This window comes from Rhincodon typus, chromosome 36 (assembly GCF_021869965.1).
Source record: "Rhincodon typus isolate 14 chromosome 36, sRhiTyp1.1, whole genome shotgun sequence".
NCBI classification, from domain to species: domain Eukaryota; kingdom Metazoa; phylum Chordata; class Chondrichthyes; order Orectolobiformes; family Rhincodontidae; genus Rhincodon; species Rhincodon typus.
Window position 1 is genome coordinate 20,743,077 of NC_063367.1, and position 26,142 is coordinate 20,769,218.

The 26,142-nt window shown below is 40.9% G+C and overlaps 1 protein-coding gene across 1 annotated transcript in view; it reads right to left on the minus strand.

The window, feature by feature from the left end:
• Window positions 1-10,716, minus strand: part of fes (FES proto-oncogene, tyrosine kinase) — a 50,454-nt gene extending 39,738 nt beyond the window's left edge. The window contains exon 1 of the mRNA XM_020529923.2: window positions 10,331-10,716. The gene's annotated coding sequence lies outside the window, so the exon portion shown is untranslated. The remainder of the gene's footprint in view (window positions 1-10,330) is intronic.
• Between the last annotated feature and the right edge of the window lie 15,426 nt (window positions 10,717-26,142).

Sequence of the window (26,142 nt, forward strand, 5' to 3'; positions counted from 1 at the left end):
AGAACTTGTCACAGAACTGAAAAACTACACAGTGCAGTTCAAAAAGACAAAACAAAGATAACGGCAAAAGGCAAAGCATGCTTGCACACAAAAATAACAAGTCACAAACACACAAATACACACATGATGCAAACACACATGATCATGTAAGTCTCTAAATGCATAGGCACGAGCACCTATGGTGACAAGGTGTTGCATAAATGCAAACCTCGGGATCAGAGTAATTCAACATGTTTTTAATATGATGCAGTGCAAATTCAACTTCTTCAGAAAGTGCAAGTGAGTAAATGTATTGTTAAAACTTCTCCTGTTTCCTTTAAGGAGACTTGGGGGTGGAGGAGAGACACAGAAACCCTTAAACTCTCTCAGACATAGTAAGAACTGAAGAAGGGTCCCGACCTGAAACGTCAGCTTTCCTGCTCCCCTGATGCTGCCTGGCCTGCTGTGTTCCTCCAGCTCCACACTGTGTTACCTTAAACTCTACACGGCGTAAAACAGAATCTCTGATCTAGACCCTTTTATTGTAACTGAGGACTGGGACACCACAAAGAAACCTGGTCATTATCACATTTCTGTTCATGGGAGCTTGTTTTCCACAAATTAACTGCTGCATTTACTGAGGACTACATCATCACAGGATCAGCTCAAGGAGCACCACACTGTCGGAGGGGAGGGTCAGCACTGTCATAGATACTATATTTCAGATATTTGCTCCCTCAGGTTGACGCAAGAGATCCTATGACACTTTTTCAAAAAACAAGGGTTGTTCTCCCTGGTGTCCCACTCAAGATTTATCTCTTGATTTGCATCACAAACTCAAATTTTGCTTCTCATTTTCATAATGCTGTTTGTGGGAGCTTGTTGTGTGCAAACCAGCGGCTAGGTTTCTGCATTGCAACAGTGACTACACTTCTAAATTACTCCATTGGCTGTAAAGGGGTTTGGAACATCATAGATGTCAAAGCCACCATATAAATGCAAATATTTATTTTCTTTAACAGTTACTCTGGTTTTCAATGCAGGTATAGCAAAATAAATATCAAAACATAAATTCCAAGACTAAGTCTAGGCGCCCCTTACCTTCACTCTTTTTTTCTTAATTGCTGAAAGACAACAGCTCCACTATTAGATCATGTGGTATCTTATACAGATCCTTTTACTCAACTTCCTGTGTCTTCAACCAGTGGCCAGAACAAGAGTGCTGTTTGTCACACTTCAAACAGTCTGATGCAGGATTTAGAAAGGGTATAGAGAAGTTGCAATAAGCCATTCAGTGTCTAGCTTTACAAAGCAGAAATATTTAAAATAAATTACAGACTGGGACTAAGTGTCCAGCAACGTGCCCCCCTCAATCCATCCTTGCATTGTATGCCCTGCCAGTGGTAGTGGTGGTAATACTGGTCAGAGGATTGCAGGGGCTGATGGGGAGGGGGTGATTGCTGACACTGGGGAAATGTGCAGGGGGCAATGGTTCAGGATGCACAGAAAAGCACTACATTGCATAGCTCCTTTCACACTTATCGGGTACTGATGTTTCAAAGTGCCTTATATGGAATGAAATGGAACTTCTGAAATGTAGTCACTGCTCCAGAAAACATAGCACATAAGATCATAAGAAATGAAAGCAGGAGTAGGCCATTCAGCCCTTCAAGCCTGCTGTTCCATTCACAAGATCATGGTTATTCTGTGCCCTAAACTCCACTTTCCAAGTAGTTCTCCAGTAACCTTTGACTACCCTGGAGATCTGACTTAGCCTTAAATATATTCAAAGACCCAGCATCCATTGCTCATTTTAGAAGAGATTTCCAAAGACTAACCACTCTGAGGGAAGAATTGTTTCTTATCTCAATCTTAAATCAGAGGTCTTTTAATTTAAACTGTTTCTAGATTCTTCCACTCAGAAATACATCGTTACAGCATTTAATCCAATCAAGCTTTGTCAAAATCTTATGTTTTAAAAAGATTACCTCACATTCTTCTAAACTCAATGAGTATAGGCCAAACCTGATAAACCTTCTTTCATAAGACAACTCCAGCACAGCAAGCTCCCATAAATCGCAATGTGATGGTGACTGAATTATCTATTTTCTGTGACATTAATTGAGGTAATAAATGTTGGCTAGGATACCATGGAGAACTCCTCTGTTCTTCTCCAAAGTAGCACCACAAGATCTTTTGCATCCAGAAGAGAGAAGATGGAACATTGGCTTAATGTCTCATCAGAAAGACAGCATGTCTAGTGACAGCGCAGCACTTCCATTTGTTCTGGAGTGAGACTTGAACTTAGAATCTTATAATTTGGTGGGGCTGACAAAGTGGTGAGAGTATTATCAATTGAGTACTGCTGATAGTAAACTGGGAAAGATACAGTATGTACAGTACTCGTGAATGGTGTTTGGAGAAGGTAGAGAGCTTCTGGGAATTGTAGGGGAAGTTCAAGCAGAGTGAGCAATTTTTGAGGAAGTGATGACATTTAATTTGTCAATTGAAAACTCAAATGTCATTTATTCTTGGATTAAAATTCTGTCAATTGTGAAGTATAAAGGTGCACGAACTAACAAAAAACACAATGCAATTTTTCATGTAATATTTCAAATTTTCCCAGAGGAATAAGCCAGAAATCTCCTGGAAATTAGCACATGGAAAATGAGGTGAGTGGTGTAGCATATCTGCAAACTGGAACCTGATTGGAGATGGTTAGAAGAATGGAGTTTGAACCTCCTGTTTCTGATACAATATCTGCTGAATAAAGTGAAAGATTTTAAAATCTAAAATGAAAAAGCTCATTCCTAAGTGGCAACAAAAAGTTTTCAATAAAATCAGCACATTTCACTTCCTTTTTTTGTTAAGCTTAAGAAATTGCAACCTGCACAGATCTGCAGGCTGCAAAAGTATTCAGCAAATAAAAAATGAACAGAATTCAAAAAAAAGTTCCAGAGGGGGACAGGATACTCTTAAGCTGGACGTCATTGCTGAACAGGGTAACAGAGGGGTGAAGCTGGGAGGTAAATTACTGTTATATTGTCAGCCATATTATTTGTGAAATATTCCTGTTTTTTGACTATTGGTCAATCTATTATTTACGGGTAATGATGGTTGAAGGAAGGCCTGAGTATCAGTTCTTGCTTTTCAAATAAAAACCGAAAGAACTGCGGATGCTGTAAATCAGGTCTAAAACAGAAATTGCTGGAAAAGCTCATAATTCTCTCCACAGATGCTGCCAGACCTGCTGAGCTTTTCCAGCAATTCCTATTTTTGTTTCTTGCTTATCAAATACTGTCCTTGGATGTTTAATCTCCTACTGGGTAATCAGAGCAGAGAGGGGCACGAGACCAAGGACATGAACTTCATTGCTAGTCTGCAGAAAAGTCTCTTCCTCATTACTGCAGTGAAGTGTCAGTCTAAATGATGTTTGGATCTGAATGGAACATGTAAAGTTTTAAGGGGTTGACAGACTGGCTGCTGAGAGACTATTTTCTCTGTCTGGAGAGTTTAAAACCAGAGGCACAGCATCAAAGGGCTATGATATTCAGGACTTACTTCACTCCAAGAAACGTGACTCTATGGAACTTTCCATCCCGGAGGGATATGGAGGCCTAGTCATTTAAGAGAGGTCAATATATTTTTTGAGTACGAAGGATATTAAAGGGTATGGGAATAGAGCAAGGTAGGTGTTGAGGTAAAAGCTTCCTCCTCCTATTTTTATGTTCTTACACAATTTGAATGCATAAAGTTCTATGTCCAATATTGAGGGAGGTGAAGAATTAAGGCAATGTTGTGATAATGGGGATACAGTCAGAGATGCAGCAATGAAGCTTCATTTAATCAAATCAAGGATGTAAGGAACAGGGGAGTGTATAGGATGAAGCATATGGAGCTTAAGAGAAACAGGAGGAAATGATGAAAAGTCGAAAAATGTCCAACAGTACAGATTAAGTCAAGTCAAGGGAGTAAACAGAGAAAATGTAAGGGAGGAATGATAGGAATCTGGCAGCAACTGAAGGACAATAGCTCACATTTGGTGGATTCATCAATATTGTCAAAAGGCAGGTTCTAGCCCTGCAGATCTGAGATCTGCCAGCTGCGCAGGGATGATCGTCACTGGCCAGTCGAAGTTGTTGGGTGATTAGTTGAATGAACTACTTTATTGCATTGCTTTAAAGTTCCATATTGATTTGATTTGATTTGATTTAACATTGTCATGTGTACCGAGGGACAGTGAAAAGTGTTGTCTCACGTGCTTTACAGACTAATCATACTATACGAGTGCAACAGGGTTACAGAATAGAGTGCAGGACACAATGTTATGGCTGCCAAGAAAGGTATAGAGAGAGATCAACATTAACATTGAAGAAGACCATTCAAAAGTCTGATAACAGTGAAGCAGAAGCTGTTCCTGAATCTGTTAGTGTATACAAACTTCTATATCTTCCGCCTGATAGAAGGGGATGGAAGAGAGTATAACCAGGCTGGGAGGGGTCTTTGATTATGTTAGTTACTTTCCCAATGCAGTGGGAAGTACAGACAAAGTCAATGGATGGGAGGCTGATTTGCGTGATGGACTGGGCTGTATTCACAACTCTCTGTAGTTTCTTTCGGTCTTAGGAAGAGCAGTTGTCATACCACACTGTGATGCATTCAGATAGGATGCTTTCTATGGTGCATCTATAAAAATTTGTAAGAGTCTTTATGGATATGGTGAATTTCCTTAGCATCTTGAGGAAGTACAGCATTCTTGACTGTAGCGTGGGTAGACCAGGACAGATTGTCACTCCCAGGAACTTGCTACTTTCAACCATCTCGACCTCAGCATCATTGATACAGACAGGGGCATGCCCTCCACTCCACTGCTTGAAGTTAATGACCAAGTCCTTCGTTTTGCTGACGTTGATGGAGACTGTTGTCTTTACACCATTGCCGTGAAGCACTCTATCTCCTTCCTGTACTCCATCTTGTTATTGTTTGAGTTCTGACCTACAACAGTGGTGTCATCAGCAAACTTATACTTGGAGTTGGTGCAGAATTTGGCCACACAGTCGTATGTATAAGGAGTATAGTAGGGAGCTGAGTATACAGCCTTGCAGGACACCAGTGTTGAGGATGGGGGGTTGGGGGAGGTGATGGCTAGTGGTATTATAGCTGGACTGTAAATCCATAGACCCAGATACTGTTCTGGGGACCTGGGTTCAAATTCCACCACGGCAGATGGTGGAATTTTAATTCAATAAATATCTGGAATTAAGAATCTAATGATGACCATGAATCCATTGCCGATTGTTGGAATAACCCATCTGGTTCACTAATGTCCTTTAGGGAAGGAAACTGCCATCCTTACCTGGTCTGGCCTACATGTGACTCCAGACTCATAGCAATGTGGTTGACTCTTAACTGTCCTCTGGGCAATTAGGGATGGGCAATAAATGCTGCCTGGCCAGCGACGCCCTCATCCCATGAACAAATAAAAAAAAAGACAATTATCATAGAGGGGGTGTTGTCTCCTATCACTGACTGCAGTCTGTTGGTCAGGAAGTTGAGAATCCAATTACAGAGCGGGGAGCAGAGACCTAGGTCCCAGAGTTGGAAGTGAGTTTGTTTGGAATTATGGTGTTGAAGGTGGAGCTGTAGTCAATACACAGGAGCCTGAAATTGGTTTCCTTGTTGTCCAGACGTTCCAGGGATAAGAGTAGGGTCAGGGAGATGGCATCTGCTGTCGACCTGTTGCACCTGTAGGTGAACTACAAGGGATAAAGGAAAGCTGGAAGGCTGGAGTTGACGTAAGCCATGACCAACCTCTTGAAGTACTTCATAATTATGCGGGTCAGAGCCACCAAGTGGTAGTCATTGAGGCATACTGCATGATTTTTCTTTGGTACTTGGATGACAGTGATTTTCTTAAAGCAGGTGAGGGGACGTTGAAGATTTGTGCAAATACTCTCTCCAGCTGGTCCGCACAGGATCTGTGTGTATGGCTGGAGTCTCCACATCCAGGGTGGTCATTTTCTGTGGGTTCACTCTTAAGATGGCTGATCTAACATCTGCGGCGGTGACAGAACTGCATGCGAGGCTGATGAAACAGGTGAAATCATTTCACTGCACTCATGTTCACAGCGAGTGTAGAATGCATTGAGCTCATTGGGTAGGAATGTACTGTTGCCTGTGATCCCATTCGACTTTGCTTTGTAGCCTGTTATGTCATAAGCCTTGCCACAAACAGCAGGCGTCCATGTGGTTAGACTGGATCTCCAAACTAAGTTTGGCATTGCCTCTTGGCATCCCTGATAGCCTTGCGAAGGTCGTACCAGGATTTCCCGAATAGGTCAGGGTCGCCCAACTTGAAAGTCTCAGACCTGGACTTCAGCAGGGAGTGGATCTCCCGGTGCATCCATGATTTCCGGTTGGGGAACGTTCAGATTAACATTGATTGCACTCAGTCGAATCACTAAGCATATTCATGAATGAAACACTTCAATAAAGTTTCAAATGATTTGAAATAGTTTCCCTCAGCACCAAGATGAAAGTTAGCCCAAATTAGTCTTAAAACCAATCCAATTACCAAACTGAATGGAAATGTATCAACATCTGGTTACAGTGACCATCTTAGTGACATTGGCACCACATCCACAAATATCAACCACACTCCACCACTGATGCACAGGAACAATACACACTATCTACATTTTCTGTGCTTCAGAAATTCACCAAGGCTCTTTAGACAGCAGATTTGAAACTCATGACCTCTTTCGTCTCGAAGGACAAGTGTAGCAGATACATGGGAACACCACCACCTGCACATTCCACTTCAAGCCACTCACCATCCTGACTTGGAAATATGTTACCATTCCTCCAGTGTCACTGGGTTAAAATCCTTTAATTCCCTCCCTGTTGGCATGGTGGGTCTTCATACAGCACATAGACTGCAGTGATTCAAGAAGGCAGCTTACTACCACCTTCTTAAGGGCAACTAGGGATGGGCAATAAATGTTGGCCAGCCAGCTACACCCACATCCCATAAATGAATAAAAAGAAAAAAATTCTCAATCATTGTTATTACAATCAGCTGCTTAGTCCAGTCAGTTGCTTGATTTGGAATCATGAGTTGTGTTTCAAAACTAATTTCAGCATTTATGCATAAATAAAGCTTGCATTTCCATGCAATGTGTTGTCAGTGAACCGTCCATTGGATGAGAAATTCAAGTAAGGTCTCGTCTATCTCTTTTCTTTGTTAATGGGATGTGGGCATCGTAGGCTAGCCAAGTATTTATTGTCCATCCCTATATACCTTGGAACTGAGTGCCCTACTTGACCATTCCAGAGGACAGCTAAGAGTCAACCACACTGATGTGGATCTGGAGTGATATATAGGCCAGATAAGGTTAGGGAAGTTTAAGAACATGAAAGAACAAAGTGGTTCAATGTTCAAGATCTGTCAACGTGAAAGGAAGGAAAATAAATCTTATTCCTTTGGATGAATCAAAGTGTTTCACAGCCAATAAAGTGTTTATGATGTATAGTCACTGTTACTCTGTGGGAAGTGTAGCAACTAAATCGTGCATATGATTCCACAAACAGCAATGAAATAAAAACCAGTCAATTCTGATTGATGTTGTTTGAGGGATGAGTCTTGGCCAGAATGCTGAGAGAGCAACTTTTAGTGCTCTCTATGGGATCTTCTACATCCACAAGACGACTGCCAGGATATCGACATAACATTCCTTCTGAAAGAAGGCATTTCCAACAGCGCAGCAGTCCTGCAGTACTACCCAAAGTATTGCTGGTGTACTTTAACAACAAGGTGAAATCAGTTGTTAGACATTCTTCGCTGCCATATATCTACAAATAAGATGCCTGCCCAGCAATAGTCTTACACAGGAATAATATTCTGTGTACATTTTAGTTAAAGCCAAAAACATTTAATTTTAATAAATGTGTGAAATATATTACATCAGAAGTTTTACACAGGACAAGGATTATTTAATATGTTAGATTATATTAAGATCTGGACCATAAAAGCTAGGGACCGGGAAAGGCCGAGCAGTTTCCAACTTCACTGTCTCAGACGTGCTCTTGTCTTGTCTTGACTGGACCGGTTCAGACTAATACTGCAACTTTTCAGACCACCCAACTTCATGTGCAGCAAATGTGGCAGAGTCTGGTCTATTATGCAACTCTTAACAGAGAGTTGACTATTAGGGTAAAAACCATCTTCTTAACAATGATGTGGAGGTGCTGGTATTGGACTGGGGCGGACAAGATCAAAAATCACACGACACCAGGTTATACTCCGACAGGTTTATTTGAAAACACAAGCTTTCTGAGCTCTGCTCCTTCCTCAGGTATAGTACCCACACCTGAAGAAGGAGCAGAGTTCCTAAAGCTAATGTTTTCAATTAAACCTGTTGGACTATAACCTGGTGTTGTGTGATTTTTGACATCATCTAAACAAGACAGGAGTTTGTTTTTGTAACATTGCAGTAAAAATCTGGTGGTTTCAGCTCTGACAATGGATAGTGAGTAGAGAATAATTAAAAGTGATTAACTACATGAGAATTTTCACGATATTAAAGCTATTTTAAGTACACCACTCCCCATCATACATTGCCAGTTTTAGAGTAGCCTTCCTCAGTTTTGTGGGGAGGTTGGTTTGTGCTGTGATGGTCAATTCTGACTCAACAACAGGTGTGTTCAATAGGATGTGGGTGAAAGGAGTTAGCCTGCTTTCCGCTTTTGTGTACCCCTTTACTTCTCATTTTCACCCTACACTGCTGGCTTGCAGCAATGTGGAAAAGAGAGTCTCCACTGTCAGCTCACAGCCTTTCCATTGGCAAGTCTCAGCTGTACTTCCTCTTTGAATATTCATTCACAGATTGTGGGTTTCACTGGTTATACCACCATCTATTGCCCTTCATGCACTTAAGAGTCAACCACTTTGCTATAGGTCTGGTGCCACATGCAAGCCAGACTGGATAAGGACAATAGATTTCCTTCCCCTAATGAGCATTAATGAACCAGATGGGTTTTTGTGACAATCAACAGTGGTTATATGGTTACCAGTAGGCTAACTTTAATTCCAGATTTTTCCTATTTGATTTAGATTACACCATCTACCATGGTGGGATCCAAACCCCTTTCCTCAGAACATTAGCTTGGGTTCTGGATGACAAGCCCAATATGCCAATACCTCCAGCTCAACAAAACTACAACAAATGTAAATTTATACGATTCACTCAGAGATAGTAAGAACTGCAGATGTTAGGAGGCAGAGATAACACAGTGTAGAGCTGGAGGAAAACAGCAGGCCAGGCAGCATCAGAGCAGGAAAGTTGACATTTCGGATCGGGACCCTTCTTCTGAAGAAGGGTCCTGACTGGAAACATCAACTTTCCTGCTCCTCTGATGCTGCCTGGCCTGCGGTTTTCCTCCATCCCCACACTGTGTTATCTCTAAATATACACAATACTTTTCACATCTTTCACATTGCCATGAAAACGTGCTTAAGACATATTGGAATATTTCTGAAATGCAATCATCTATACATTAGCAAAGCAGCCATTTTACACCATTAACTTCCATCTGCAATAATGAGGAATGACCAATTGACCTGTCTACAGTGATGTTAGCTGATGGATAAATGTTGGTACAGACACCAAGAGAACACTCTACTTTTAAGTAATGCTGTGAGATATTTCACATCCACCTGAACAGGTAAGAGTGAAATTTCACATTTGAAAGGCAGCAGCTGTGACAACAGTGCAGAAAATACCCTCTCCAGACATAAGCAACATTTTGAATAATATTGCCAACATTTCCATGTTTTAATCTTCCAATTCAAGTGTGCAAATTTCATATACACTGATTGCATTTTAGTTGACATGTCGAAACATTACAACGTAGCTTTGTATTGCTCTACTAGCCTCAGTCTGCCTATAATGGACGTCCTTTCTCATAAATTACTTTATCAAAATTCAATTGAAACAAAATATGAAAGAGCTTTTTACATAAGTATCCCTATCAGCAAGCACTTGTCACTTCAAATAATTCTAATTATTTCCAGCACCAGGTGTATGTTTTCAGAGACTTTCTAGTAAGTTCAACGACAGCCTTTATATCTACACCGATAATTAATACTTATTTTCATGAGCAGGGATTTTGGCTCCAAGTTGTTACGAACTGTATCACTCGACATTTCAGAATTTTGAACAAAAGCCTAGGACTGCATCAGGGAAAATAAAACGCTACAAACCTACATGGAGTCACTTAGCCCTGCCTATTCTCATAACTTATGGTAGACTGGCTCGCAGCATTTTAAAAAAAGTGAACCGTGTGAAGTTACCGGAAATGGATTCCCGAGAGTTGAATAGGAAACTCCTTCGTTACACTGAATTTCTCTTTTCCTCAAGTAATTGGCGAAATGGAAATATTATTGGGGAAAATGATCCAGTTTGACAGTCGAAACCTTGTTCGAACACCAATATTAAACTCCAAAGGCTGAAACTGATGAGGTAGCAGCTCCTGCGAGTTTCTCCCAAATTCCTGGGAATTATTCTTCCTCCTGATCAGTTATATTGGTTAGTCCCTCAAACATTGAAATATTTTATTCGGTATCCATCCCAACCCCCTCGAAAGAAAAGGTCCCTTTTCAGTTTATTCTTTGCTGTCCCTATTTCTCCTTTCTGTGTCGTACGTCGGCTGCATCTCGGGCTCACTGCCCCAGTTTCCTTCCTCTCGACTGTAAAGTGTGAATTTTAAACCAACCTCGGTACGTCGGCTTAACCCTGTACGTGCTGCACCAACATCAGTTCATCGATTTTTGAAAATGTTTCACGCACATTTTTAGACAGACTTTGGAAGGGAAGTTATGTTGAGAAGCTGCCACCACATGGTATCAATTATTTTGAATTTTTTTGGCAAAACTTTTTTAAAACATTGGCTTTCCAAAATCAACATTGACTAATCGTGTATAACAAACAGGAGTAATATGTCTCAGTGGTGGTGTCCTTACCTTCAGGTCAGAAGGCCCAGTTCAGGTCTCACCGACCCGAGAGATGTGTTAAAACAGGTCACAGCAGGTTTATTGAGACTGATTGACTGCACTTGCAGCTATTGTGTGTGCAGATTAGACATGACAAGAACACATTTGTTATGTAGCCATAGTCCAGGAAGAATCATACCAGTTTGGAGCAAGAGGTCGTCATTCGGCCTGTGCTCTGCCATTCAATAAAATTATGACTGATCTGATTGTGGTCACAACTCCACATTCCACCAACCAATAACGTTTGACGCCCTTTGGTTTTTAAATTTTTAATTCATTCATAAGATGAGGGCATCGCCGGCTAGACCAGCATTTATTGCCAAGAAGGCAGTTAAGAATCAACCACATATCTGTGGGTCTGGAGTCATATGTAGGCCAGAAAAGGCATGGCAGTTTCCTTAAATAAAGGATATTAGTGAACTATATGGGGTTTTCCCAAACAATCAATTCATAGAAATCATTAGGCTCTTAATTCCAGATTTTCATTGAATTCATATTCTACCATTTGCTGTGGCAGCATTTGAACCTGGGTCTCTGGATTAATAGCCCAATAATAATATCACTAGGCCATCACCTCCCCAAATCAGTGGCAGTGAATTATCTATCTACCACTGCTTTAACAATATTCAATGCACCCCACCTTCACTGCTCAGAGGAAAATAAAATACAATCTTCATCTTTCAAGTGAGATATTCTGACTTTTAAAATGTGTTCCCTAGTTCTAGTTACTACAGACACCTTTGTTCATGAGAGAGACACGAAAAAGTTCTATAAGTGTCAGGAGCACCACTCCAAAGCAAAGGCAGGATGGGTAAGTAGGCAAGCCTCCAGGAACTATGGCAGCTGGTGTTGGACCTGTGGCAAACAAAAACAGTAATTGCCAAACTCAACAGGTCTGGCAGCGTCTGTGGAGAGAGAAATGGAGTTAATATTTCATGTCTAGTGACTTTTCTTGAAAACTCCTAGCAGCTAGGTAAAAATGGTATTTATGCTGATGACAAGGTGAGGGAGGAATGAGCAGAGAGGTGGAGACTGGGCCCAGAGAGAGAAAATAGGAAAGCAGACAAATAAACTTTTGATAGTAAGCCAGGGAAGAAGAGAAGGTGGTGATAGGTTGGCTGTGCTAAAAGCAATCCTTTTCATGACAGGACCTTGGGTGCGGGGGTGGGTAACAAACATGGAAGGAGGTATTCATGTTCTGAAATTGTTCAACTTGATGTTAGGCCCTGAAGGCCATAAGATCCCCAAGCAGAAAATGAGATGCTGCTCCTCTAGTTAGCCTTAAGCCTTGCTGGAGCACTCAGCAGGCCCGAGACAGAAATGTTGGCATGTGAACACAATGGTGTATTGATCTGACAGCCAACTGGAGGTTCAGGGTCATTTTTTGTGGACAGAATGTAGGTATTCTGCAAAGCAGTCACCCAGTCTGTGTTTCAAACCCCCAATGAGGGGGGGTTGCATAGAGGAGATTGCATTGTGAGCAATGAATACAGAAGACTAGATTGAATGAAGTGCAGATAAATCACTGTTTCACCTGAAAGGTGTGTCTGTAGCCTTGGATAGTGAGAAGGTAATCAGGCAGTCATTGCACCATCTGTGATTGCATGGGGAGGTGTCATGAGGAGGTGTTGGAGCGGACTAGGGTGTCCCAGAGGGAATAGTTTCTGCAGAATGCAGGGAGGTAGGGGAATGTGTGTCCGGTGGTGGCATCCCACTGGAGGTAGCAAAACGGTGGCTTATAATCCTTTGGATACGAATGCTAGTAGATGGAGAGTTAGGACCATGGGGACCCTATTATTGTTGTGGGAGGGAAGAGTAGGGATGAAGGCAGACATATGGGAAATGTGTGTCAGATATGGCTCAGGGCCTTGTCACAGTGGTAGCAGGGAATCCTCATTTGAGGAAAAATTTGGACATTTCTGATGCCTTCCTGTGGAAGGTGGTGTCGTCAGAACTGATGCAATGGTGATGGAGAAAGCGGCAGTAATGGAATCCTAACAGGAAGCAGGGTGTGAGGAAGTACAGTTGAGGTAACTGTAGGAGTTGGTGGCTTCGTAATGGATAGTGGTGGCCAGCCTCTCCCCAGAAATAGATTCAGGGATATTGAGAAAGGGAAGGGAGGAGTCAGTACATTTTCAAAGCACAATTCTCAAAGTGCTGATACTGTGAGTTAGTTTATGAGTAGAGATTGCTGTGTGGGAAAGTAATGGGGGCTTTGCATCTATGCATTGACGTACCAATACACTTTTACTCTCTACGCAAGTGGTGGAAGGGTGAGAGAGAAGTATAGTTGTGAATATGTTTGTTTGTAATGCTAATTGCAACTGGGAACATAATGTCGCTAACACACACAAAAAAGGAACAGAGTGCATTGCTAGCAACTACAAAATGGAAATGTGACCCAAGATAGCTCTTTGACAGGGAGGGGCTGGGAGACAACGGTATTATCGCTGGGCTGTTAATCTAGAGACCCAGATAATGTTCTGGAGACCTGCGTTTGAATCCCACCATGACAGATGGTAGAATTTGAATTTAATAAATATCTGGAATTAAGAATCTAATGATAACCATGAATCCATTGTCAATTGTTGGAAAAACCCATCTGGTTCACTAATGCCCTTTAGGGAAGAAAACTGCCATCCTTACCTGGTCTGGCCTACATGTGACTCCAGACCCACAGCAATGTGGTTGACTTTTAACTGTCCTCTGGGCAATAAATGCTGCCTAGCCAGTGACGCCTTCATCCCGTGAATGAAGAAAGAAAAAAAATACAATGTGAGGATACTAATCTGAGATGTCAGCAAATACTCCATGCTAGTTGAAGACATCAAGGTCAGGAAAACCCACAGGGTTTACATCAAGTTCGTCCATTATCTCATGGACAAAGCAGAATGGGCCTTGGCCACTGTTTGAATTAAGTGGGGGTCAATTGAAACAGTGATAACAGTTACCCACACAAGTGGCTGTTCAACCACAAACCATCCAAATATGTAGCCAAAGGAGGATGGAGAAGAGGCTTTGAAGTTTGAAAGAGAGATAATGAGGCGAAGAGGTTTAAAAAAGTGAATTTATGACAGCTGTGCTTTCTGGTTTCAAGCTGTGCCATTGTTGGAATGAGAGGCATCAAAAACTAGCAGACAAAGACTAAAGGCTACTGAGATGGGCTAAAAGTCACCAAATACTCAGCTTCATCAAGCACGTCCCAGGCTCAAACTCAGAATTAGTCAGTGATTCTGCTCAAATATTACTCCCTTCTCAGACCAATCTATGGTCAAACCAAGCAAAACTACAAACTACATCTAGCTTTCCACTTGTGGGCATAATACACATTCATGGATGCAATGCAGGTACTGAGTGGGAGGAGGCAGTCTTAACAGCTTTCTGTTGTTAGCATGACCAGTCCCAGTCCCAGTCCCATTAACCTGAAAACCAAATCCAGGTGGTCATAAATATGAGATTGTCACCAAAACTTCCTGTAGACAATTTGGGAGAAACATGTTCGTCATGAATGATAAGAACGTGGAACTCATTGTGACAAGGAGTTGAGATGAATAGCTGAGTTGCTTTTAAGGAAAGTCTAAATTTTATCAAAGAGAACAAAGGAATGGCAAGATATGATGATAGGATTTGAAGCAGAGTGGTGGAAGAAGATTCACACTGGGCAAACCTACAAATTTGTTACACCGAATGGCCTGTTGTAAAATCTATGTAATTCTCTGTATGGCTAGTACGCTAGGCTGGTGGAATTGGATCTAACATTCACTATGAGAAGTTCACAGGCCACTTCCATCTGGCTTTTATACATCCACATTTCCAGAGATTGGCTACACTGATGGGCAAAGCTTTGCAGTAACTAGTCCTTGCTTTCTGCACGATGACTGAGCTCGGAAACTCTCCTACTTTTACTATTTGCCATCAGGCATGTGGGAAGGATTTACAGGCTGATAAATCAACCTGTTTGGCCACTTTACAAATGTATTTTCAACAAACAAGTCATAGTATAGGACTCAACCAAGAGCTTCTGGCCCACATGTAGGGACACTACTTCTGCACCAGCTAACCTCCCACACAGTCCACTTCTAACATGAAATAAAATTGTTTCAAGCTTCTGTGATATCCTTATACAGAGGACTCTATAAGAATTTCCAGCTTCCCACTGACATCATGTACCGGGGAATTCAATGAACTTCTCATTCCCTTGTTCCCACACCTTATTAAAACTCTTTAATATTCAAAATCCCAGGTGAAAGGTCAAGGCTGATAGTTGAGCATGTGAATGTTGTGAGAAAGATTGAAGACATGTCAAATCAGAATTTAGGTGGTCAGAGAAAAGCAATCTAGTCGGGAGGAAAGATTGCAGAAGGTAATTTTAAAAGCTGGGGTAGGTGTGCGGGTATGGTTGGATGAATCTTGATCCCAACAGACAATAAAGGGATAACAAGGTGTAGAGCTGGAGGAACACAGCAGGCCAAGCAGCATCAGAAGAGCAGGAAGGCTGACGTTTCGGGCCTAGACCCTTCAAAGTTTTTTAATTTCTGAAGAAGGGTCTTGACCCGAAATGTCAGCTTTCCTGCTCCTCTGATGCTGCTTGGCCTGCTGTGTTCATCCAGCTGTACACCTTGTTATCTAAGTTTTTTAAAGTGGTGATTTGGGGACACAGCAGGGAGAGATTCCAAGTCAATTCTTGTTGTTAAAATTCTTCAGCTGGACAATCATGCAATGAGAACAGTAATGTTGAGAACACTCAAATTCCAAACTGGACATGAATTTGCTGAGTCCACACAACCTGTCTGAGGCCAGCAGAAAGTAATCATGTGAAACATTCTGTTTGCTTCCAGATTCATATAACAGATCAATTTTCTAAATTGGTGTCTTATTGTGACACAACCCATAATCCTCTGACTCAGTTTCAAGGGTGTTACCAGCTGAGCTAAGCTGACATGTCAGTATAAATTAATAAGCTGATCAGACTTAGAAATGTACTTCATTGACACACAATTTCCTCATTTCTCCTGAACGTTCCAACACTAATAGGACTGGTATGAGCTAACAATTGTCTAGAAAAACAGAAAGTTGGCAAAGCTCCCTCCTCCCACACAGTGCCTACTCCGCACCCTTGAATCTATATGATGTCCACTCCAGCTGGCTTTTTGCACCAAGGGCAGTCTTCAAATACAGGAAACCTTCTCATCTGTCTGTCAAAAATGTAGCCCAGTCTTACTGGTAGTTGAGAAGCTTTGTTTAAGTCTGAGAAGCGAGACAGGAGAAATCCCACAGGATAGGGTAAAAATGAGACACAGGAGACAGAGTATGGGATAAAACCAGAAAATATTGGAAGGAGTCAGCAGCTCATGCAACATTTGTTGTGGGAGAAACAAAGTGAATTCTGCAGATTGGTGACTTTTTCCAACTGAAGTGGGAAAAATTAGAAACATACCATTTTTAAAACATATTAAAACTGGAATGGTGAGGATGGAAAAAGAACAGAAGGGACAATTTACCATAGGGTGGAAGACAGAAAAATGAAATGACTAGAGTTGCTAGTGCAAAGCCAAAATGACTATTCATCAGAAAAGAAACAGAAGATATGCCTACTGGAGTTGTCAATGTAGAATGAACAATAGTTGCTACCCAAAAGTAAAAGAGAAAAATGAGTAATACTGAAACATGCAGCATAAGGAAATTAAATGAGAGTAGAACACAATGTTGAATCTAGAAAGCTGTAAAATAGTGAACTGAAAGTGAAGTGCTGTTCCTTGAGCTTCATTGGAACATTGTAGGATGCTAACAGAGAGTTCAGCACGAAAGCATGGTGAAAAATTAAATTGTCTAGTGATTGCATGCTCGCAATCATGCTTGGAAACCAAATAGAGGTGTTTCACAAAACAAACACTCAGTCTACTGAACATACAACAAACTATGTTGTGAGCAGCAAGTATTATTATTAAATTGAAACAAGTGCATGGAAACCATTGCACAGTGAGGAGAAGTAGTAAAAATGAAGATGCTGCATCTCTTGTTCTTACATGACATGGGGTCAGTTGGAAAGGGAGGGGTAGAGGTAATTGATGAGTGGATTTGGGTTGTAAAAAGGTAGTATTGATATTCTTAATGCAGTTTTAAATTTAGACAAAAAGATGAAGTCAAAAAATTAAGTTTGTTGCTCCATGACTCGAACCCCAAAAATACCATTAGAACTAAGACTAGATAAGATATAAGACTAGAGAGGAAACCAGAGTGCAGCAAGGTGCATACCTTTAGGAGAATGGAATCCTGATTAATTTCATTCTATTTTGTTGCTTCTACATTCACCAAGACTCCAGCTCAATTTTCAGCAGAATTAACAAGAACTAAGCACAGTTGCCAAAGTATTGTACTTAAGAAGTTGAGTTAAATAAACTTTACTGCTGGTACATGCCTGGAGGGAAGAGCATTTTCCAGTGCTGTGCAACAGACTGTGGGACTTAGAAGTAGTTAAGAGAGAATCTACTATTGGGCAGATTAAAATGGAGAATTCCAAGATTTAGCAAAGAGAACTGTAGTAATATGCAATACAGCAGTTCTCAAATCAGGAAGTTAGGAGTTTTGAGAGCCACATCTTTATCACTTGTGGCCTTGGCAGAGTTGTTGGGTCTCTATTTGTGTTGTGAAGGTAACCCATGAAGGTAAGGAGCTTCGTGTTGCTCCTTTTTCTTGGTATTTTAACAACATAAATAAACAAATGACTTATTCCATTTTAGAAGACAAGTGAGCTGTCATTATTCTGTGTCACCTTGGACATCTCGAACACATCACCCCTTGCATTAGGTTTAGAAGGTAAAAGCTCAAACCAGTGTGTACTGACCAATGCTAGGCCCAAGGTAATACTTTAACAGTATGAAGATAATTTTCCAAGCATGCAGGAGTGGTGAGAAATATCATTTGCTTCAGTTACGAGCAGAAATGTCAGAGTAAAGGAAGAATTTCATCAGGATTTTGAAAGTTAAAGGTAGAAAGTTTTTCCAAGATTTTGAAGGTTCCTGATGTGATAAGTAACAAAAGAGCATTTGCAACAGTTACAAAGATTTATCATACTTAAAAAAATTTTAACTGGACAAAGAATGGAATTTGGGTCATCACGAAGATTAAATTAACGTTCAGAACACCAAAATTTATACTGTGAATTGTTTACAAAAGATTCTAATAAGAAATAAATTCATTAAAAATTAAACTGTCAGTTTTACTTAGAAATATAAACAAAACTTTGGTGTTTTCCTTTAATTAATCAGGTCATCAGGTCTCCAATGGTCTACCATCAAAATTAAAGGGAGTGAGTTTAGATTGTCAAGTTTTCCTCCTAGACAAATTCCTCAAGGGAAGAAAGATTAAGAACTCACTAAACACCAATATTTATGTTGCTCTGGCTTAGAGAGAAAAAAAATAATTTGCATTTATGTAGGAAATTACCACATGGTGTCTCAAAGCACTTTACAAACCAATTTTTTTTGAAATGCAGTCACTTACGCAGTAAATTTGCATTAAATTTCCAAATACAGCATTAAGATAAAGGGTTGTTAATCTATGACCTTTCTGAGGCTGCCCTGACCATTACATTGGATATAAGCCAACAGGAACAAAAAGGTGGTTCTAGAGACACATGAGATGATGTGAAACGTCCACCCAAAGAAATGGAGTTTCCCCATTTCTTTCCTGAACAAAAACACAGTATTTCTAATAATACTGTACTACTGAAACTTTTCTTTTATCTATTCATTTGTGGGATGTGGGTGTCGCTGCTGGCCAGCATTTATTGCCTGTCCCTCATTGCCCCTTGAGAAGCAGTGGTGAGCTGTCTTCCTGAACCACTGCAGTCCAGCTGGTGTAGGTTGACCCACAATGCCATTACTAGTAGGTGAGATAGCTCTCCCAATTTTGGCACTAGCCCCCAGGTGTCAGTAGTAAGGGGGACTTTACGGGGTCGACAGGGCTGTTTTTGCTGTTGTTTTTTCCGGTCCCTAGACAGATGCCAGGTGATCCGTCTGGTTTTGTTTCTTTGATACGTTGTGGTGATTAGTACAACTGAATGGCTTGCTAGGCTATTTCAGACAGCAATTGAGAGTCAACCACATTGCTGTGGAACTGGAGTCACACGTAGACCAGAGACAGCAAAGACAGCAGATTTCCTTCCCTAAAAGACATTGTGAGGTGGAGGTGCCAGTATTGGATGAGTTGGACAAGGTCAGAAGTCACACAACACCAGGTTATAGTCCAACAAGATTATTTGAAATCACAAGTGCAGCCCCTTCGTCAGGCAATTTCAAATAAGCCTGTTGGACTATAACCTGGTGTCATGTGACTTCTGACCTAAAAGGATATTAGTGAACCAGATGGGCTTTTCCAACAGTCAGTCATCAGTAGTTTCTTAATTCTAGATTTTTTTTTGTTGAATTCCAATTCCACCATCTGCTGCAGTGAGATTCAAACCTGGGTCCCCAGAATGTTAGCTGAGTTTGTGGTTTAATAGGCTAGTGTTAATACCACTTAGGCCATCAGCTTCTCCTCTAGAGTGCCAGCGTGGATGATACGCTTAAATCCTGGGGGTAAGGCTTAAAAACACAAGAGATTTTAATTCATACTCAAGTGCTATCAACCTGACCCAGCTCAGGTGGAAACAAATTCAGTATTTGCAACTTGAAATTAAGTCAACCAACAGATTTGTTACAAAAACAAAGGCAAAAGATAATATGGTCAAGAATGCCAAATGGCTTCTGAGAAGCTGAAGGCAGTTCTACTGAATAAATAGTGTTGACTACCCCGAACTTTTATACAACTTTTAAAATGGCAATTGGTGCTAGTGATTTGGGGTGGGTGTAGTCTAACTGTAAAATGAAGAATTGGGAATAGAGAAACAGTGAGGTACTTTTTTTTGAAAGAAATTGAACCGATATCAGAAGAAGTAGTCAACAGTAGTAAAGTAGACTCTGGGATTATTACTGGCTCTTAAACATTTTGAAATTTAAGTCTGTCACAGCCACAAAGAAACATTAATATACACTGACTATAATCCTTTGGCTTTAGTAGAAAAATTTAAAATTCGAAACGAGAGATTATTTTGATGGAGCTTATCAGTTCACGTCATTGTAATTCCAGACACATCATTAAGAACACAATGATGCTGGAACAGGTTGAAATGTTATGAAGAAAAGTAACAAGAAATTCTACAAATCCTGCATATTGAATGAATTGGGGTTACTGAATGTAATTATGTTTTATTTACTGTATGCGCATCATGTTTACCTTGTGATGAGCACATTTAAAAACGACATTTCATCCCTTTAGCTTTGGAGGCATGCAAGGACATCATATTTTATTTGCAATATGAATGAGGTTTGGACTGCAGTGCTGTGGGGAAAGAACCAGTTGCTTCTTTTATGACTCAAAACAAAAGTGGAACTGTGTGGTGTTCACTCATTGGCTATATAAGAACATGCAATTTTACTGACATTAGATTTGATACTTCCACAAGACAAATTAGCATCAGGTGCCTTTGGATTTGGGATGGAAGAGAAACTGCAGCGGCAGCATTTTGGATTGTTTTTAAGTAACAATTTGCTACAGAACTGAGGAGACAGAGGAGTTGGTCTCTCAGACCTCCAAAAGCCTGCAAACAAGCCAGATTCCCTTCTAATGCACAGAATGGAAATTAAATAACACTCAGACTCTGCAAAGAGAAAAACTTCTATTTCATTCCTAGACCTAGGTCTAACTGACCAGCTACTGAATTGAGAATCACTGCAGTCAACATGATATAATTGTCAAAAAACCAAACACTAAGTGTTAGAAAGTCACCTAATTTCCCTTGTGGTTTGGATCCTTGATCCATAGATTGTTCTTTTTTGCCTATATTTTCTACTTCACAATATTCCTATAACAAAAATTTCTGAAGAAGGGTCCCAACCCGAAACATCAACTTTCCTGCCCCTCTGATGCTGCCTGGCCTGCTGTGTTTCTCCAGCTCCACACTGTATTGTTTCTGCCTGTATATGGAACTTTTAATGTAGTAAAGTATCCCAAGGTTCTTCACAAACACACTTAACAAAACCAAGCCACATTAGGAAATACTAGAAGCATGTCATGGCAGGTAATGCAAAACTTGATCAAATAGGTAAGTTTTAAGGAAAACATTAAAGGAGGAGCAAAGCAAGGGAGTTTGAACTTGTGGCCTCAATAACTACCTTCCTGATGGCAGAAGAGTTAAAATAGGAGATAAGAGATCAGAATTCAATAAGTGCTGCTAAAAGTATTGTAGAATCATTATAAAAATGGTAGAATGGGGCCCTGAAGAGATTCAAAAATAAGGACGGAGGTGGAAACAGATACTGTTAGTCATAATGTTGATGTTATAAAATTATCACAAATATGTCTAGAAAAGGTGTGAATATTTTGGTTCAGCCTCAGTTTCTAGCAGATGTCAATGGTTAGAAAATGGAGTTCTTGGCAGGGCTTGCAAACAATGGTCTCTGTCTTCCCAATATTTAATTAGAAGACATTTTTGCTCATGCAGATAATCAGTCCAACAATTTAGAGACATAAAGGGATTGAAAGCGGTACTAGTAAGGTAGAGCTCAGTGTTGTCAAGATACAGGTGAAACTAGATGTCTATTAGAATGATGCTGTTACGGGGAAACATGAACATGAGAACAGGAGCAGGCCAAAGATAGATCCTTATGGATACGAGACGAAACAGTACAGGACCAGAAAGGGACATCATTGTGAAGATTCATATTGGACTCAAAATGTTACTTCTGTTTGTCTCTCCACAGCTGCTGCCGAATCTGATGAATTAAAAACATAGAAAACAGGAACAGGAATAGGCCACTCAGCCCTTTGAGCCTGATCTGACGTTGAATATGATCACAGCTGATCATTAAATTCAGTACCCTGTATGTATTCATTTTCTCCCCGTACTCTTTGATCTCATTAGCCCCAAGAACAATATCCAACTCCTTCTTGAAAACATTTAGTTTTTACCTCAACCACTTTCTGCAGCAGAGAATTCCACAAGCTCTCACTCTTTGGTGATGAAATTTCTCCTCATCTCAGTCCTAAATGGTTAACTCCATATCCTTAGACTGTGATACTTGGTTCTGGATTCCCCAGTCATCAGGAACATCCTTCCTGCAATTAATCTGTCTAATCCATTTAGAATTTAAAGGATTCCAGGAGATCCTTCTCCCACCTCCTCTACAAATTCTCCAGTTTCTCAAACACATTCTGTTTGTTTCATCTTTTCAGCATCTGCAGTTTTTCGCTTTTATAATAGGTAAGCCAGTGTAGTGACTCTATATTCCAAATGGCTGTAATGCATTCTACAGATTCTCATTTATGCAAGAAATATTTCAATTGTCTATCCTATGTCCTTTCTTTAATATTAAATAAAGAACAAAGAAAATTACAGCATAGGAACAGGCCCTTCGGCCCTCCAAGCCGGTGCCGATCCAGATCCTCTATCTAAACCCGTTGCCTATTTTCCAAGGATCTGTATCCCTCTGCTCCCTGCCCATTCATGTATCTGTCTAGATACATCTTAAATGACGCTATCGTGCCCGCCTCTACCACCTCCGCTGGCAACGCATTCCAGGCACCCACCACCCTCTGCGTAAAGAACTTTCCACGCATATCTCCCTTAAACTTTTCCCCTCTCACCTTGAAATCGTGACCCCTAGTAATTGAGTCCCCCACTCTGGGAAAAAGCTTCTTGCTATCCACCCTGTCTATACCTGTCATGATTTTGTAGACCTCAATCAGGTCCCCCCTCAACCTCCGTCTTTCTGATGTAAATAACCCTAATCTACTCAACCTCTCTTCATAGCTAGCGCCCTCCATACCAGGCAACATCCTGGTGAACCTCCTCTGCACCCTCTCCAAAGCGTCCACATCCTTTTGGTAATGTGGCGACCAGAACTGTACGCAGTATTCCAAATGTAGTCGAACCAAAGTCCTATACAACTGTAACATGACCTGCCAACTCTTGTACTCAATACCCCATCCGATGAATGAAAGCATGCTGTATGCCTTCTTGACCACTCTATCCACCTGCGTTGCCACCTTCAGGGTACAATGGACCTGAACACCCAGATCTCTCTGTGCATCAATTTTCCCCAGGGCTTTTCCATTTACCGTATAGTTCGCTCTTGAATTGGATCTTCCACAATGCATCACCTCGCATTTGCCTGGATTGAACTCCATCTGCCATTTCTCCACCCAACTCTCCAATCTATCTATATTCTGCTGCATTCTCCGACAGTCCCCTTCACTATCTGCTACTCCACCAATCTTAGTGTCATCTGCAAACTTGCTCATCAGACCATCTATACCTTCCTCCAGATCATTTATGTATATCACAAACAACAGTGGTCCCAACACGGATCCCTGTGGAACACCACTGGTCACAGTTCTCCATTTTGAGAAACTCCCTTCCAGTACAACTGCCTCCTGTTGCCCAGCCAGTTCTCTATCCATCTAGCTAGTATACCCTAGAACCCATGCAACTTCACTTTCTCCATCAACCTACCATGGGGAACCTTATCAAGCTCCTTACTGAAGTCCATATATATGACATCTACAGCCCTTCCCTCATCTGTCAACTTTGTCACTTCGTCAAAGAATTCTATCAAGTTGGTAAGACATGACCTTCCCTGCAAAAAACCATGCTGCCCATCACTAATAAGCCCATTTTCTTCCAAATGTAAATAGATCCTATCCCTCAGTATCTTCTCCAGCAGCTTCCCCATGACTGACGTCAGGCTCACCGGTCTATAATTTCCTGGATTATCCTTGCTACCCTTCTTATACAAGGGGACAACATTAGCAATTCTCCAGTCCTCCTGGACCTCACCCGTGCTCAAGGATGCTGCAAAGATATCTGTTAAGGCCCCAGCTATTTCCTCTCTTTTGCTTCCCTCATTAACCTGGGATAGATCCCATCCGGACCTGGGGACTTGTCCACCCTAATGCCTTTTAGAATACCCAACACTTGCCCCCTCCCTATGCTGACTTGACCTAGAGTAATCAAACATCTATCCCTAACCTCAACATCCGTCATTTCCCTCTCCTCAGTGAATACCGACGCAAAGTACTCATTAAGAATCTCACTCATTTTCTCTGACTCCTCGCATAACTTCCCTCCTTTGTCCTGGAGTGGGCCAACCCTTTCTCTAGTTACCCTCTTGCTCCTTATGTATGAATAAAAGGCTTTGGGATTTTCCTTAACCCTGTTTGCTAAAGATATTTCATGACCCCTTTTAGCCCTCTTAATTCCTCGTTTCAAATTGGTCCTACTTTCCCGATATTCTTCCAAAGTTTCGTCTGTTTTCAGTCGCCTAGACCTTACGTATGCTTCCTTTTTCCTCTTTGCTAGTCTCACAATTTCACCTGTCATCCATGGTTCCCTAATCTTGCCCTTTCTATCCCTCATTTTCACAGGGACATGTCTGTCCTGCACTCTAATCAAACTCTCTTTAAAAGCCTCCCACATATCAAATGTGGATTTACCCTCAAACAGCTGCTCCCAATCCACATTCCCCAGTTCCTGTCGAATTTTGCTATAGTTGACCTTCCCAAAAAAAAAGTTTGCCTGTTCAAGATCACTCATTTATTGGATTATGAAGCCGACTGATACTCTGTCCTGTTCCTTGGTAGTTAAGGTCAGAAGCCACACAACACCAGGGTATAGTCCACCAGGTTTGTTGGTAATTTCAAATAAACCTGTTGGACTATATCCTGGTGTCATGTGATTTCTGACTTTGTCCACCCCAGTCCCGCACCAGCACCTCCACGTCTTGAAACAAAGCTATTTTTACCCAGTTTTCAATTTCTTCATATCAGACAGTATCTTGAACAAATTTAGACTGTACTGTCACTTGGATCAACTTCCTTCCTATACTGAGCCCAAACTGCACAGCACAGAAACTGTGATCTTAAGAAAGTTTTGTACAGATCATGCATTGTATCTTAGGATTTTATTTTAAACCACTTATCTCAAAGCCCAGTATTCTTAGTTTGTTTTTGACAGCCTTATCCATGTGAACGCCAACCATCAAATTTTCCACAAGACTAACGTGCCCAAGTATAATTACTTTCATTTTTCAAAAATGTATCAACTTGCATTAATTCCATTTGCCACTTCACTTGCCCATTCTATCATTTTGTTTGTTTCTTTTAGCCCTCAAATATTAAGTATGCTTACTTTAATATCATTTGTAAATCTTATACCACTCACTATTAATCTAAATCATTGATGTTAGATGTTCCATAAGAATTTTAAAGTCATGTTGTCCCTGAATATGGAACCATTGTATGTTGATGAACACATGATGATAGGTGAACAGAACTTGGTGACCGAGAGGTTAAGCACAGCGAAGGTTTGGATAGGTTTCTGTTTCAGAAGGCCATTTTTATAAAAACAAAGCATTGTAAATACTCAACAGGTCTGACAGTACACCTAGAGACAGAAGAAGAGTTAATATTCTTACGTGCCTCCTTTTATTTCAGTGCGTACAGTACCAGATTTCACCACAGTTGGCCATTCTGGTACTGGATGGCATTGTGTATTTCTGAAGCTTCCTGCTGCAGCCACAGTCTCATGCTTGGCCCAACCAGAAGAAGGGCTGCTCATGTTGTGAGCATCGAGTGCCGATTTGAAATGGATAGAAAATCATCCAGAGGCTGGGTTTCCCAGCTCTGAAGAATCACCTGATTGATTCAGCATTACCTCACCCGTTTATGATCATTGGTGACAGTGCTGTGCATGTAGTTCTGCAGCAATCGTCCTATGACTTTTAGCACAGTAGGTAACTGAAATGAAAAGAACTTGAAGTGAATACCATCAAATTTGAGGGTCATCAGTGTGCTCCTACCCTGCTGGGGTAAAAGATATTAGTGTTGCCCTCATTACACCTGCAACTTGACACACATCACTATTCACCAAATCAATATGCTGTTCGATCCTGAAAGGACAAAGGATTTGATTCTGGAGCAAAAAAGCAGGAAGGAAGAGTGTGATGTGCCAATATGATAGTACTGTCAGGCAGCAAGGAAAGGAAGATATAAATCATCACATCTTCTCAGTAAAA